General features: G+C 41.8%; 1 pseudogene; it reads left to right on the forward strand.

Moving 5' to 3' along the window:
• The first annotated feature begins 12617 nt into the window (after positions 1 to 12617).
• LOC118525699 (large ribosomal subunit protein eL32 pseudogene) lies at positions 12618 to 13095 on the forward strand (annotated as a pseudogene).
• Positions 13096 to 14625: the final 1530 nt, after the last annotated feature.

A 14625-nucleotide genomic window follows, 5' to 3' on the forward strand; every position in this document is an offset into this window, starting at 1 on the left:
GAGGTGCCTCACAGGGCTAGGATGAAAAGCCAGGTCGGAAGCTATAAATAGGACTGACCTGTATGTCTAGTTTATGTTTATTGGACCAGTACTCTGGACGAAATATGCCGCCTGCTGTGTGGGACTTCCAAGATGACTGGTCTTAGCTCCTACCTTCAAGGGAGCTCTGAGAGATAGAAGCATCATATATGTCAAGAAAGCCATACAGGTGGACATTTCCGAATAGAATTGCACATTCTCCTTAGTCAGCTGTGGGAGCCCCTGTGAGCCAAATGACCATTCTTAACCAAAATTTCCCTGTCACTCCAATAGGGGTTGATACATGGGGTCCTGTCTACCATGCGATATCCATCTCAGGACTCTGTCCCTTTTTCTCCAAGACCACCGCTCCTCCCTAATTTCAAACACTCGTCATCTCTTGCCTGGATCAAAACCACAGCGGTGTAACTAAGAGCTCTCCCTGCCTTCAGACACACCTCTTGCCAATTCTTGCTCTTCATTGTGGCCAGAGTAATATTTCTGACTTTAATTTGATCATGCCTTACTCCCCTGTTAAAATCTAGCCATGGAACCCCATCAAGGATAGAATAGGATATTCTGTAGACTCCTCAGCATATCGGGGAAACCCTCTATGGGGTCCCCCTCCCTGCTTCCCCATGCCCCTTGCTTACTTCTCACTCCTCACACCTGCGGCCACACCCCACCCTCTCACACATCTCTCCAGCCACACTGGATTATTTGCAGCTTCTCTAATCCCCATGTTCTCTCTCATCTCTGTGTTTTCCACAGGCCACCGCTTCTGACAAAACACCTTATCTTTCCCATCCCCAGGGTCAGATCGTACCTCTCACGAGAAAAGGCTCTCTTGAGTCTGTCTTCCCCGGTGAGGGTGTGTGCCCCTGGAGCTCAGCACATAGTAAGGGTTTAAGATGTCTTCACAGAATAAATAGAGTTATCAAATAAGATGTGAAGCACCTTGGAAAGGGAAAGGCACTATACAAATTTTCAAGTGATTATTTTCTGAAAATGGTTAAAAGCAAAAAACGTCATTAAAACTAATCAACATTCACAAACATCATAAGCTATGCTCAGGCTTCCCCTTCCATTCTCAACCTAACAAGGTGCTTCCTTAACAGGAAGCCTCTGTCTTAATTAGAGCCTCTTCATTTACCAAAAACACATTTTATAAGAACTGATATTGTCCTTAATAATAGAAGCACATAGACAGAAACTTTTCTAAGTGGGTGGACTCGGGTGGCTCAGTCAGTTAAGGACTCGACTCCTGATTTCGGCTCAGATCATGATCACAGGGTGGTCGGATCGAGCCTGGCTCGGGCTAGTGCTCAGCAGGGAGTCTGCTTCTCTCCCTCTGCCCCTCCCCCTGCTCTCTCTCTCTCAAATAAATAAATACATCTTAAAAAAAAAAAAGACACTATTCTAGGTGATTTCCGTATTAACTCATCTAATCCCACAACCACTTTACAAGGTAGGAACTTTTATTATCCTCATCTTACAGATGAGGAAACAGACAGAAGGAGCTGACATCACATGCCCAAGACCGCACAGCCAGTAAATGGAACTGTCATTGGGAACACCGCTGCACACAGAAGCACTATACATCTTGTTGCCGAATTTCGCGTGCATCACGTTCTCCTCCTCCAGCCCAACGGGACGCGCCCGGATACCTGCACCACAGTCAACTCCTATCTGAAGGCTGATGGGGACTTTTGTGCTGATGGACAGAGTCCTTTGGCAGAGTTGCAGTGCAGCAGGATAAAGAAGATATTTGATCATCTTTAAAGCATTAGATCTTGGCAGCTAGTTAGGCTGATGCACTGGGAGAAATTACAAATAAAAGAAATTGGATCTGGGGATCTAAATTGAGCATGAACCAAGAGAACCGGACCCGTTTTCTCCCCTGAATCCCACTCCACCTTTACCAGAGGCCAGCCCTCTACTCTCTGTGTTCCTAAAAGGTCATTTGTCTTCCATGGCTTGGAGCATCCCCTGGGTGTAGGCGAAAAGACTACCGCTCTGGGCAGCAGGAGGTCATCTGGGTGGTTCCTCCCTCCCATACCTGCTCAGCTCTGATGCTGAGCAAGTGACTTAATCTCTTAGGGCCACAGTGTCCTTCTCCCTCCCCATACACTCCCCCCCCACACACACACACACAAATAGTGAATCAACAAGGGAACAGTAATGTCATAGCTGCCTGAATGTCAGTCCCCGCTGACATTCCCCCATATCATCTTCAACCACCTTGCAAATTCTGGTCTGTCAAGCACTCTCTTCTCTCTGCCCTCAAACTTTCTGTTTCCTTGATCTGGGAAATCTGGTTAAAACGTATACCTCACCCTGGTTTTTGTTCAATTGCAGGCTGGGATAGCAGAGGCTGGAGGGCATCCTCTTCTTATGGGCTCCTGGCTCCAATGTTCCCTCTTCAGGGGAAGACACTAATAGTTGGTATAAGAGCTCTGAAGTCCCCAAACGATGGCAAAAGTGGTCTCTAAGGAAAGGCAATTATTGCTCACGTGGATTTTTAACAAGGCACCTGGTCCCAGTCCCAGCTCCCAAAGCCCTGTGACATGCCCACTGAGCACGGGATAAAAGTCCTGAATCCTGGTTCTGCACAGTGCCCTGAGGAGAGAGATGTCTCTGCTTTAACTTCTGCAGTCAGAACAATGTCAGAAATTATGCCCATTGCCACCCTCGTCAGAGCGGCCAGATCCTGGAAGAAGGGTGCTTTATAAACAGAAGGCTTTGATCTGCATAATCTGGGAGGACAAACGGGGGAACACCTCAACAAGACACACTGTGTCTTCTAAGTTTGCTCCCCCCCTCCCAGGGGTCAAATGTTTCATTAAGTGTCAGTCTCTCTCTCTCTCAAAAGCAAATAAAACCATAAGGAAAACAACAGCCTTGTATGTTACCCAGAGGAGAAATTGGCAAGTTCTTCTCGTTGGCCTGGCCTCTGCCAGCAATCTGCATCTTAGACACTGTAATATTTTTGAAATCCCAACTTCATAAGCATTTTGTTAAGTCACTGAATTCCAGCATGTTTCAGTTCAGAAAAGGAAAAAAGGAAAATCGGAGAGAACAAAATAATTGTTTTCTTTGACAATTAGGAGAACCAAAAGAAAATGACACCACACAGTTCATTAATCCATTACTGTGCTAAGAATTCTAAACAAAGAGCAAGAGATACAAAACGAAACAAACCTCTCCAAAAGAGAAAACACACGCCTGTCCACAGGAATGTGCAATCTCATAGGTAAGATAATTATCCATCCGACAAGGTAAGAGGTACTAACTCTTAATCAAGGTGGTGTACACAAGGTGCCATGGGGATTCAGTGTAGGTCAGGATTACTTATAGGTGGAACAAATCAGGGAGGACTTCCCAGAGGAGGTGACCGTTTGGATAGAGGTGGGGGGGCAGGGATGATGGGCAAAACTCTTCAGGAAAGGGAACCAATGTGAGCAAACTTATAGGAGCAGGACAGCCTGAGACAATGGATGGGACTTTGGCAACAGCACAGGATGGTACCGGGCAGTTCCGGGACTCGGGTGAGGTGAGTGAGGCACTCGCCTCGGATGCAAAAGCTAAGGTGGTGCCAAAAACAGTAAACAAGGTATATATTAATGTAATATTATTACAAAGTCAAAATCAATGCAAAAAATCTACGGGGAACAAAATATCAAGCTTTCTAATAAAGACACCAGTCTCATTGATCTCCTTTGCCTCCATCTCTAATGGCTTAGCACAGCAGTGGGACTAGGGGGTACACCTGACAAGGAAGGGCAAGACCAAGGGGCTTCCAGGGACAGATTTAACATGTGCCTTTTAAGCATCTGGGCATATTTCACTTCTTTCCCCTCTGCCATCCACTTAGGAAAAGACCATGAAGGAAGGTCGACTTAATAAGACCTAATACTTGCAGAGAGGATCCTTAACTATTTCAAAGCCCTCTCTTCATTTCTCCTCACCAGAGCCTGTGGATTGAGACAGATAATTCCTCATTTGTACCCATGAGGAAAAAGGGCAAGAGGAGCCCAAGGTCATTTGTTAATTGGTGAGTGGACTAGAAATTTGGTCTGTCCTGTGCATACTGGTTGCTAACGGACTCTGCCCAGACCACAGCCCCGACTGCCCAAGAGGACATTTTTTTATGACCCTGCACACACGCACTTATCCACCAAAGCTCATTGGGTAAAGAGGTGAGTTCTCTGTGCTATGCTGTATTAACAAATTACCTTAAAATCACAGTGGCTTTACACAGTACGTTTATTTTTTATTTTTTAAAAATATTTTTATTTATTTTTTGACAGAGAGAGAGACAGCGAGAGAGGGAACACAAGCAGGGGGAGTGGGAGAGGGAGAAGCAGTCTTCCCACTGAGCAGGGAGCCTGATGCGGGGCTCGATCCCTGGGCCCTGGGATCATGACCTGAGTTGAAGGCAGACGCTTAACGACTGAGCCACCCAGGCGCCCCTACAGAGTGTGTTTATTTTTGCCCCTTAGAAAATCTAACATGGGTTAGGCAGTTGTCCTCCATCTTACAGCTATGACATTTGAAACAGGTGGCCTTCAAGAATGCTAGTGCAGGGGCGCCTGGGTGGCTCAGTCAATTAAGCATCTGACTCTTGATTTCGGCTCAGGTCATGATCTCAGGGACGTGAGATGGAGCCCTGTGTTGGGCCCTATGCTCAGGGCAGAGTCTGCTTGAGATCCTCTCCCTCTGCCCCTCCCACTCACGCTCTTTCTCTTTAAAAAAAAAAAAAGAGAGAGAGAGAGAGAGAATGTTAGTGCAGGGGAAGAGCAGGGAAATGTCATTATGCAGGATATCCCTAAAACCCAGGCCCCTGGTAGTGGTCTGCCTCACTCCCACCCCAGGAACCAGAATCTAGTCACTTGGCTTCTGCAGGGGATGCTAGAAAATATGCAGAAACGCATAGATATTTGTGCAAACAAATGTTTGGGCTAAAATATCTGCCTCATCCTCCATCTTTTGCACAGAATAAACTCTAGAACCACCCCACTCATATTTCCGAGGGCACTCAAGGGCTCACTATTGCACTGCATGGCCCTCCATTTTCCTGCATCCACTGACATTTAATGAAGATATTGTAGAAAATGTAAGAGATTCCTTGTACTAGACAGGATAGGAGGGAAATTAGAATTGATCATTGATGTCATCATGCTACAAAGTCCTCAGCCATTCCCATCACAAGGAACTGGTCACTGACTGCTCCTCACCTTTGCCTTAAGGCTGCCTGCTACCATAGAGACCCAAAGTTTTCTCTGCTGAGATAATCTTTATAGTTGTCTTCTCCTGTTCCCCAGTCTTCCAAATTTCTCTCCAATCCAATCCACAGGGAGAAGACTCAAAGTTCTTTATATATTGTTATACACCATAATCAAAATTTTAATATCTAAATACCTTCCATTTATTTTATTTGTTTTAGAGTTTCAAGTCTTTATTTAAGTTCCAGTTAGTCAACATATAGTGTAATATTAGTTTCGGGTGTACAATGTAGTGATTCATCACTTACATACACTACCCAGAGCTCACCATAACAAATGCCCTCTGGGGGCCCCTGGGGGGCTTCATTCCGTTAAGCGTCTGCCTTCAGCTCAGGTCATGATCCCAGGGTCCTGGGATTGAGCGCCGCATCGGGCTCCCTGCTCAGTGGGGAGTCTGTTTCTCCCTCTCCCTGCTCGTGCTCTCTCTCGCTCGCTCGCTCTCTCTCTCAAATAAATAAATAAAATCTTAAAAAAAATTTTTTTTAATAAAAAATAAATAAGTCAAAAAATGGGCAGAAGACATGAACAGACACTTCTCTGAAGAAGACATACAAATGGCTAACAGACACATGAAAAAATGTTCATGATCATTAGCCATCAGGGAAATTCAAATTAAAACCACATTGAGATACCACCTTATACCAGTGAGAATGGTGAAATTTTACAAGGCAAGAAACAACAAATGTTGGAGAGGTTGTGGAGAAAGGGGAACCCTCTTACACTGTTGGTGGGAATGCAAGTTGGTACAGCCACTTTGGAAAACAGTGTGGAGGTGCCTCAAAAAATTAAAAATAGAGCTACCTTATGACCCAGCAATTGCACTCCTGGGTATTTACTCCAAAGACGCAGGTGTAGTGAAAAGAAGGGCCATATGCACCCCAGTGTTCATAGCAGCAGTGTCTGCAATAGCCAAACTGTGGAAAGAGCCAAGATGCCCTTCAACAGATGAATGGATAAAGAAGATGTGGTCCATATATACAGTGGAATATTACTCAGCCATCAGAAAGGATGAATACCCAACTTTTACATGAACATGGATGGGACTGGAGGAGATTATGCTAAGTGAAATAAGTCAAGCAGAGAAAGTCAATTATCATATGGTTTCATTTATTTGTGGAACATAAGGAATAGCATGGAGGACATTAGGAGAAGGAAGGGAAAAACGAAGGGGGGGAATCGAAGGGGGAGATGAACCTTGAGAGACTATGGACTCTGAGAAACAAACTGAGGGTTTTAGAGGGGAGGGGGGTAGGGGGATGGGTTAGCCCGGTGATGGGTATTAAGGAGGGCACGTATTGCATGGAGTGTTATACGAAAACAATGGATCGTGGATCACCACATCAAAAACTAATGATGTATTGTATGGTGACTAATATAACATACAAAATTTTTTTAATAAAATTAAAAAAAAAAAAGAAGTGCCTCCATACCACCCATCACCCATTTAACCCATCCCCCACCCACCACCCTTCCAGTAACCCTCAGTGTGTTCTCTATAGTTAAGAGTCTGTTTTGTGGTTTGCCTCTCTTTTTTTCCCCCCATGTTCATCTGTTTTGTTTCTTAAATTCTACATACGAGTGAAATCCTATGATAATTGTCTTTCTCTGACTGACTTTTTTCACTTAGCATAATACACTCTAGCTCCATCCACTTCGTTGCAAATAACAAGATTTCATTCTTTTTGATGACTAATATTCCATTGTATATGTATATATACATCTTCTTTTTTTTTTTTAAGATTTTATTTATTTATGTGACAGAGAGAGAGAGAGGGAACACAAGCAGGGGGAGTGGGAGAGGGAGAAGCAGGCTTCCCGAGGAGCAGGCAGCCCGATGTGGGGCTCCATTCCAGGACCCTGGGACCATGACCTGAGCCGAAGGCAGATGCTTAACGACTGAGCCACCAGGTGCCCCTGTATATATACATCTTCTTTATCGATTCATCAGTCGATGGACATTTGGGCTCTTTCCATAATTTAGCTATTGTTGATAATGCTGCTATAAATATTGGGGTGCATGTGTCCCCTCAAATTAGTATTTTTGTACCCTTTGGGTAAATACCTAGTAATGTAATTGCTGGGTCATAGGGTAGTTCTATTTTTAACTTTTTGAGGAACCTCCATACTGTTTTCCAGAGTGGCTACACCAGCTTGCATTCCCACCAACAGTAAGAGGGTTGCCCTTTCTCTGCATCCTCATCAACACCTGTTGTTTCCTGACTTGTTAATTTTAGCCATTCTGATAGGTGTGAGGTGGTATCTCATTGTGGTCTTGATTTATAAATACTTCCATTTCCATCATATATCAGAGATTCTTAAATTTCATAACCAAAATGCTCTATTAGGTGTTTTCCTCAACAAAGGGGAATTTCTCTTTTTAAGAAAAGAAAATTAGATCAAACCCCAGCTAACATTTAATTTTTTTTTTTTTTTTTTTTTACTTTTAACACACTAAAAAAGGATTCAGTGCTCAAAGAGGTCTGGAAAACTGGGTTATATGAAGCCAAACAATTGTCTTTACTAAAGGATTTATCAGAGAGTATGATAATACACTTTATAAATCTCTGAAATGAAGCAGGTATTATGCAGCAATTCTCAAAAGTTATTTGACCATGGAATATTTATTTAGCTACTGTGGTGTGACAAACACCCACAATTTCAGTGCCACATGACAATAAGCATTTATTCTCACACTCATTGGTCTATGGGTCAGCCAGGATTTGGCTTATCTAGGCTGGGCTTTGCTAGCTTGGCCAATTGGGGCTTGGTTCTGGATTTTTTTCACATGTCTCTCATCATCCATGGGCCAACAAGCTACCCAGGACATGTTCTTCTTCTAATAATGGCAGAGGCGCAAGTGGGCAAAGCCCTATTACTAAAGCACCTTTCAAGTCTTTGCTTACATCAAGGGTGCTAATGTTCAGCAGCCAAAGAAAGTCACATGTTCAAGCTCAGTATCCTAGAGCAGGGAAGTAAATTCTATTCACAGTGGAAGAGGAATAGAGTGAATATTTTCTCAACAGTAATCAAATCTTCCCTATTGTCCATAAACATTCATATTTTACCCCATCAAGCACACTCACCACCTCCCCACAAGCTTCAAACAATTACATGATTTGGATCAAAGTTTAGGTCTTGTGATCTCTACCACGTTCAGATGCGGGCTCCCCTTGGTCTAGAGAACTATGAACTAAAAAAAAACAAGTTTTCTGCCTGCCCCACAAATACCCAATCTACATTGGTGAGCCAGGCAAGATAACCACAGTAAACACACCCATTAGAAAAGGGAAGAGTGGCAGGCACATGGCGGTTACTGGTCCATAGCAATTCTGAAATCCTGCTAGGCAGAGATCATCATGTTCCCCTACCCTGAGGTAGGAAATATGCCTCATGAGACCGCAAATCTGCTGCCTGGCAGGGGATGTGTATTTCTCATGGACTTTAGAGCTTTTTCATACCTCAAAGTACTTCAATCCTAAATGCAGATAACTTCTATTTTAGCCTTTCCTCTTTCAATTAGGATACTCTAACCACTTAAGAGTTTACAAGAAAGAAGACATTATAAGTTTTGGTCAAAATTATGGATTCTGGTATCCGACTGCCTGGATTTAAATCCTGGCTCCATTATTTTTTAGTCGTTTGATCTTGGGGAATATTCATAATTTCACTGCCTTTCTTGTAAATTGGAAATTATAGTACCAACATCATAAAGTTATTGGGAAAAAAATCAAAGAAGGACTGGATGAGAGAACAGAAAGCCACTCTTCAATAGGATACCTTGCTCTTCACCATCAGCAGGCTGTTTCCCAGACCACTTACCAAATTCCACCTTTCCTTCAATGATATTGTAGAATTCACACCAACTCATTACTTTAAAACAGCAGTAAAACTTTCTGTGTTTTACTAAATATGGAACCTGCTAATAATACTTGTGATAACCACAAAAACAGCCACTGAATGCCCACTATGTGCTAGGCACCATCCTGAGCACTTTACGTGTAACTTCTCACTTAAAAATTTAAAAAGTTTTTTTTTACGTTTTTACTTAAATCCTGGTTAGTTAACATAGTGTAATATTAGTTTCAGGTGCACGACATAGTGATTCAACACTTCCATACAATACCCGATGCTCATCACAAGTGCACTCCTTCATTCCCCTAAAATAAAATTTTAAATCACTTAAACAAAATGTAACATTCTTATTCATACAATGAAATATTCTCATAGATGATAAGGCCCTCTTTCTTCAGATGATAGTTCTCACAAATCCATTATGCAATCGCCATCCCATCATCTCCTTGTCCCATTTTGCTCTGCTCTAGCACAATATTAATGTTCCTGCTGATGTCAACCTGCCTGTTATTGTCATCACATAATTTAATTTCAAATAGTTATCAATATATCTGTCCCTTAAAATTTAGAATTTCTTTGTTGATATTCTGCCCCTGTCTTTCATCGCTTCCCCTGGAGGCAGGCTTCATGGGAAACTCCTTATTGGAAGATTCTCTACTTCTGAGGGCCTGGTTCCGAGCTTCCTGTGCTGCAAACACTTGCAAACAATAATGAGAGCCCAGATTGTTAGCACAACATAAGAGGCTTCTGATGAGCATTTTGCAGAGCTCTGAAGATAATTAGTACAACTTGGCTTTATTAAGTACTTTCCTCAGGGCCTCCTTCAACTTCCTTGTCCCTCAGGCTATAAAAGCAGAAAGTTGAGCCTGGGGCTCACTACTCTGTAGAACCTAGTCACAGCCTTTTCCCCTTCCAGGGACTTGCCTAAATCATTGCATAAAAGCATCGATAAAAGCTCGAATCGCAAAGATCAACCCAACTATCGTTATCTATGAGGCAAAGGTAGAGCAGGGCTTTGGCAGGCAACCTGATTTGCAGATGAATAGATATCCTGATTGCTGAAAAGGTTAAATGAACAGGATCAAGCTAGTCCGGTCAGAACTGTAGAGAGCAAGTCACATATAGTAGCAGAAATCATCTAAGGAGAAATCATATGTAGCAGCTCCCCGCCCCCAAGTCAGTACCAGCAGCAATGGGAGGTCACAGAGAATGAAACCAATTGATGAGGGCCGCAGAAGGAGAGGGAAAGGTGATACGAGTACATAGGATTACATTTGTCAAATGCTTTCAAATACGCAGCCAGGCGTCAGCAGCTTCTGCCAGACATCTTGGGGGTCATGATGGTGGCAAAGAGCAGGGGTGACAATGGCCACAAAATAATCATAGACACATTTGAAAATCTAACTAGTATTCCCAAAGATGAGACCTTAGCTTCAGTCAAGTATTATTTGAGATTTTAAACACTGGCTTTCCACCACTGCCTTCAATTCCCACTACCCAATACCCTCTGCTTCTTATCATCCTTATTTGACCTCCACGATGCAGGAAGCCCTCATTACTTGTCACGCACTTTCCCTTCAAGAACAGGCCTGATACTTCCTGGACTAAAGGAAACAATTAAATTTTTAAATAGATTTATTAATGCATTTTTAAAAATAGTCTTGACACTAAAGCTTTTAATTGCAAGGGGAAGTGATTTTGAAAAATAAGATTTTCCTCGATATTCCCTAAAATGGATCTTTTCACTTAAAGAGCAATCCTGGAAGACAGGAAGCAGAGAGTTTATATCATGAAGCTAAAATTCACACTATGATAGTCATTTTCTTACTTAAAAGGGAAAGGAAAGATATTATCAGCAGGCGGGAGAGGAAAAAAATCAGAGGGTATCCTGATTAGATTACAGATGTATAGATTATAGATGTTGTTAAGAAGGGGTCAGTGTTGGGCGCCTGGGTGGCTCAGTTGGTTAAGCGACTGCCTTCGGCTCGGGTCATGATCCTGGAGTCCCGGGATCGAGTCCCACATCGGGCTCCCTGCTCGGCAGGGAGTCTGCTTCTCCCTCTGACCCTCTCATGCTCTCTCTATCTCATTCTGTCTCTCAAATAAATAAATAATAAAATCTAAAAAAAAAAAAAAAAAAAAAGAAGGGGTCAGTGTGTCCCAGCACCCTGCAACCCAGGATGACTCCCAGAGGGGTGAGTAAGTGATGTAAGCCCCCATCTCATTTTGTAGAAGTCCGGAAGACAGGGTTCCCGTACCTCACTCTCTTGGGTGGCGGCAAGCCCGCTGGAGAGTCTCTGCATCCAACACAGCAGCAGAGCAACATACCGCCAATGGTTGATGGATGTGTCTAGACAGGGGGACCAAGAACACTTCCACAGAACACTGACACCTCAGTATAAAAAACTGATGAGAGGATTGGAAAACCAAAGGAGCCTTAGGACCCTACAAAAAGAATGCAGCGTATGTGTTTTAAGAGAGAAGCCATGGCGAGGACAGCAGCCCATGGGAGCGCATGGCAAGAGGAACCAGAAGCAACTAGCTCCCTCTGCAGAGGATAGTGAGAACAGAGGGAATTAGTTGTACTAAATGTCCTACTCCCAATGCCAGGATGATACATAAATCCTCTGAGAATTTAGATCACTCCCAGGAGAAAGAGGGAATAAAGAAGAGAGAGAATTTTGAACTGATTTGGAATTCTGAATGGGCCATGTTTAAAACTGAGTTCCTTTGGGGCACCTGGCTGGTGCAGTCTGTAGAGTGTCTGACTCTTGACCTTGGGATTGTGAGTTCAAAGCCCCACACTGGGTGTAGAGATTGCTTTTTTAAAAAGGGATAACAAAATTAAAAAATAATAATAAAATAATAAAATGAATAATAAAATGTAACAAATTTAAAAAATAAGGCTAAAATTTTTTTTTAAAAAGTAAAACTAAATTGCCTTGGGTTGAAAAACATTCTTCTTTTCTTTCTTTTACTTTCAGTGGCAAAAAAGATTGAGTTGAGTTAAAATAAAATTTTAGGATGTTGTTTTTGTTGCACGCCTGTGTTGAGGCTGTAAATTGTGTAACTATTACACTTATCAGAATATAGAGTAAAGGGGCGCCTGGGTGGCTCAGTCGTTAAGCGTCTGCCTTCAGCTCAGGTTATGATCCCAGGGTCCTGGGATCGAGTCCCACATCAGGCTCCCCGCTCAGCGGGAAGCCTGCTTCTCTCTCTCCCACTCCCCCTGCTTGTGTTCCCTCTCTCGCTGTCTCTCTCTCTCTGTTGAAAAATAAATAAAATCTTTAACAAAAAAAAAAAAAAAAAAAAAAAAAAAAGAATATAGAGTAAAATGTCAGTAAGGGAGACAAGAATCACGAGAAAAAGTTAAGAGGCCCCAAAAATGCTTATCTGTTTAATAAAAGTGCAAGGAAAATACACAAAGAGAATAATAAAATTTAAAAAATAATTGAAGGCTCTTCCTCGGCGCTGCCTGTGGAGGCGGCGGCCATCTGTTACTGGGCATCATGGCTGCCCTCAGACCTCTGGTGAAGCCCAAGATCTTAAAAAGAGGACCAAGAAGTTCACCCGGCACCAGTCAGACCGCTATGTCAAAATTAAGCGCAACTGGCGGAAACCCAGAGGCATTGACAATAGGGTGCGCAGAAGATTCAAGGGCCAGATCTTGATGCCCAACATTGGTTATGGGAGCAACAAGGAAACAAAGCACATGTTGCCCAGTGGCTTCCGGAAGTTCCTAGTGCACAACGTCAAGGAGCTTGAAGTGCTGCTGAGGTGCAACAAATCTTACTGTGCAGACATTGCTCACAGTGTCTCCTCCAAGAACCGCAAAGCTGTTGTGGGAAGAGCAGCCCAGCTGGCAATCAGAGTCACCAATCCCAACGCCAGGCTGCGCAGCGAAGACAATGAATAGAGAGCTTGTTGTGCACGTCATATTTGTGTTAATAAAACCATAAAACTAAAAAAAAAATAATAATAATAATTGAAGGAAGTTCCCTTGAGCTTACAAAGAAACTCATGTCATCAGATCCAAAGAGCTCACCAAGATCCTGATACCAATACTGAAGATAAGACATACATCTAGACTCAAGAATAAAACAAATAGGGGCACCCAGCTGGCTCAGTTGGTAGAGCATGTCACTCTTGATCTTGAGGCCATGAGTTCAAGCCCCACGTTGGAGGTAGTGTTTACTTAATTAAAAAAATTGTTTTAAGACTACAAAGAATATACTATACATTTCTGTAAAAGAAAAAAACAAAAATAAGTGATCTATAAGGGAACAAAACTAGACTATCATCACATTTTTATCTAGTATACTGAATGCCAGAAGTCGAAGGAAAAAAAAAATGTCTATAAAGATCACAGAAAATTATTTTGATCTGGAATTTAATTTCCCAACTATTCTCTGGTCACAATGTAAGGCACAAAGAAATTAACAAAGGTCTAGCCAAGAATAATACCAACTATGCTGACATATGGAAAGAGCCTGTTCAGTTACGCTGGAGACAAAATGGAACTCATCCTGAAATGTCAAGCTTTTTAGAAATAACTGACACTGATTAGTATATATTAAAACCTGTGCATTGTAGTAACTGTCAAAAAGGGGAAAGACTAAACTTGTAAATGCATTCATTAAAAGATAGGGGGAAAAAAAGATAGGGAAACAAATAAATTTGGTGTGTTGCAAGTAAATTCTAACACAGTAACAAAGTATAAGACAAATTTTTGAGTGAACCTGATAAAACCAGGAGCTAGTTCTTTGAAATGATCCATTCAATAGAAAACATATTGTCAGTGCATTGGGTACAAGAGAGACAGACAACAAAACAAATGAATGCCATTAGGACTGAAGAATGAGAAAAATACAGCCTGTGGAGGTCATTGTAAACTATGAGAAAGAATAGGTCATATATATCAGATCCACAAAAAACTGAATATGACCTGGAGCCATGTTTATCAATAGGGATAAAAATGAGATCAGAGATGGATTTATGAAGTTTTCAAGAATATCATTATAGTTTTATCTGTTAAAATATTAGACAAATATAGTAAAATGCTAATATCCAGCAAACCTGGATGGTTGGCACATATGTTCATCAGAATATTCTCTATGTTTTTCTGTATGCTTAAAATATTACATAATAAAAATTATAATAGAATACTCTATATAATTTTTTAAATTACATTTAAAAATCTAAAGCATCATCCTTTATTTCTCAGGAAAAGATAAATTATTGAATTAGTATAGAAGAAATATAAAGCTAAGTATACCATCTAAGTTGAAAAGCAATCAAACCCCACTTCCATCAAAGGCATTAGAATAAGATAGATTTTATGCAGATATTCTCTGGAACTTGCAAAAAACAGACAGTTTCTGTCACAGTTAAACACCAAGTACATAATAGATGCAACACTAATATTAAAACCAGAATCAGAGAGCATATATATATACACACCAAAATAAAA

This window comes from Halichoerus grypus, chromosome 11, assembly GCF_964656455.1.
Source record: "Halichoerus grypus chromosome 11, mHalGry1.hap1.1, whole genome shotgun sequence".
Taxonomy (NCBI): Eukaryota; Metazoa; Chordata; class Mammalia; order Carnivora; family Phocidae; genus Halichoerus; species Halichoerus grypus.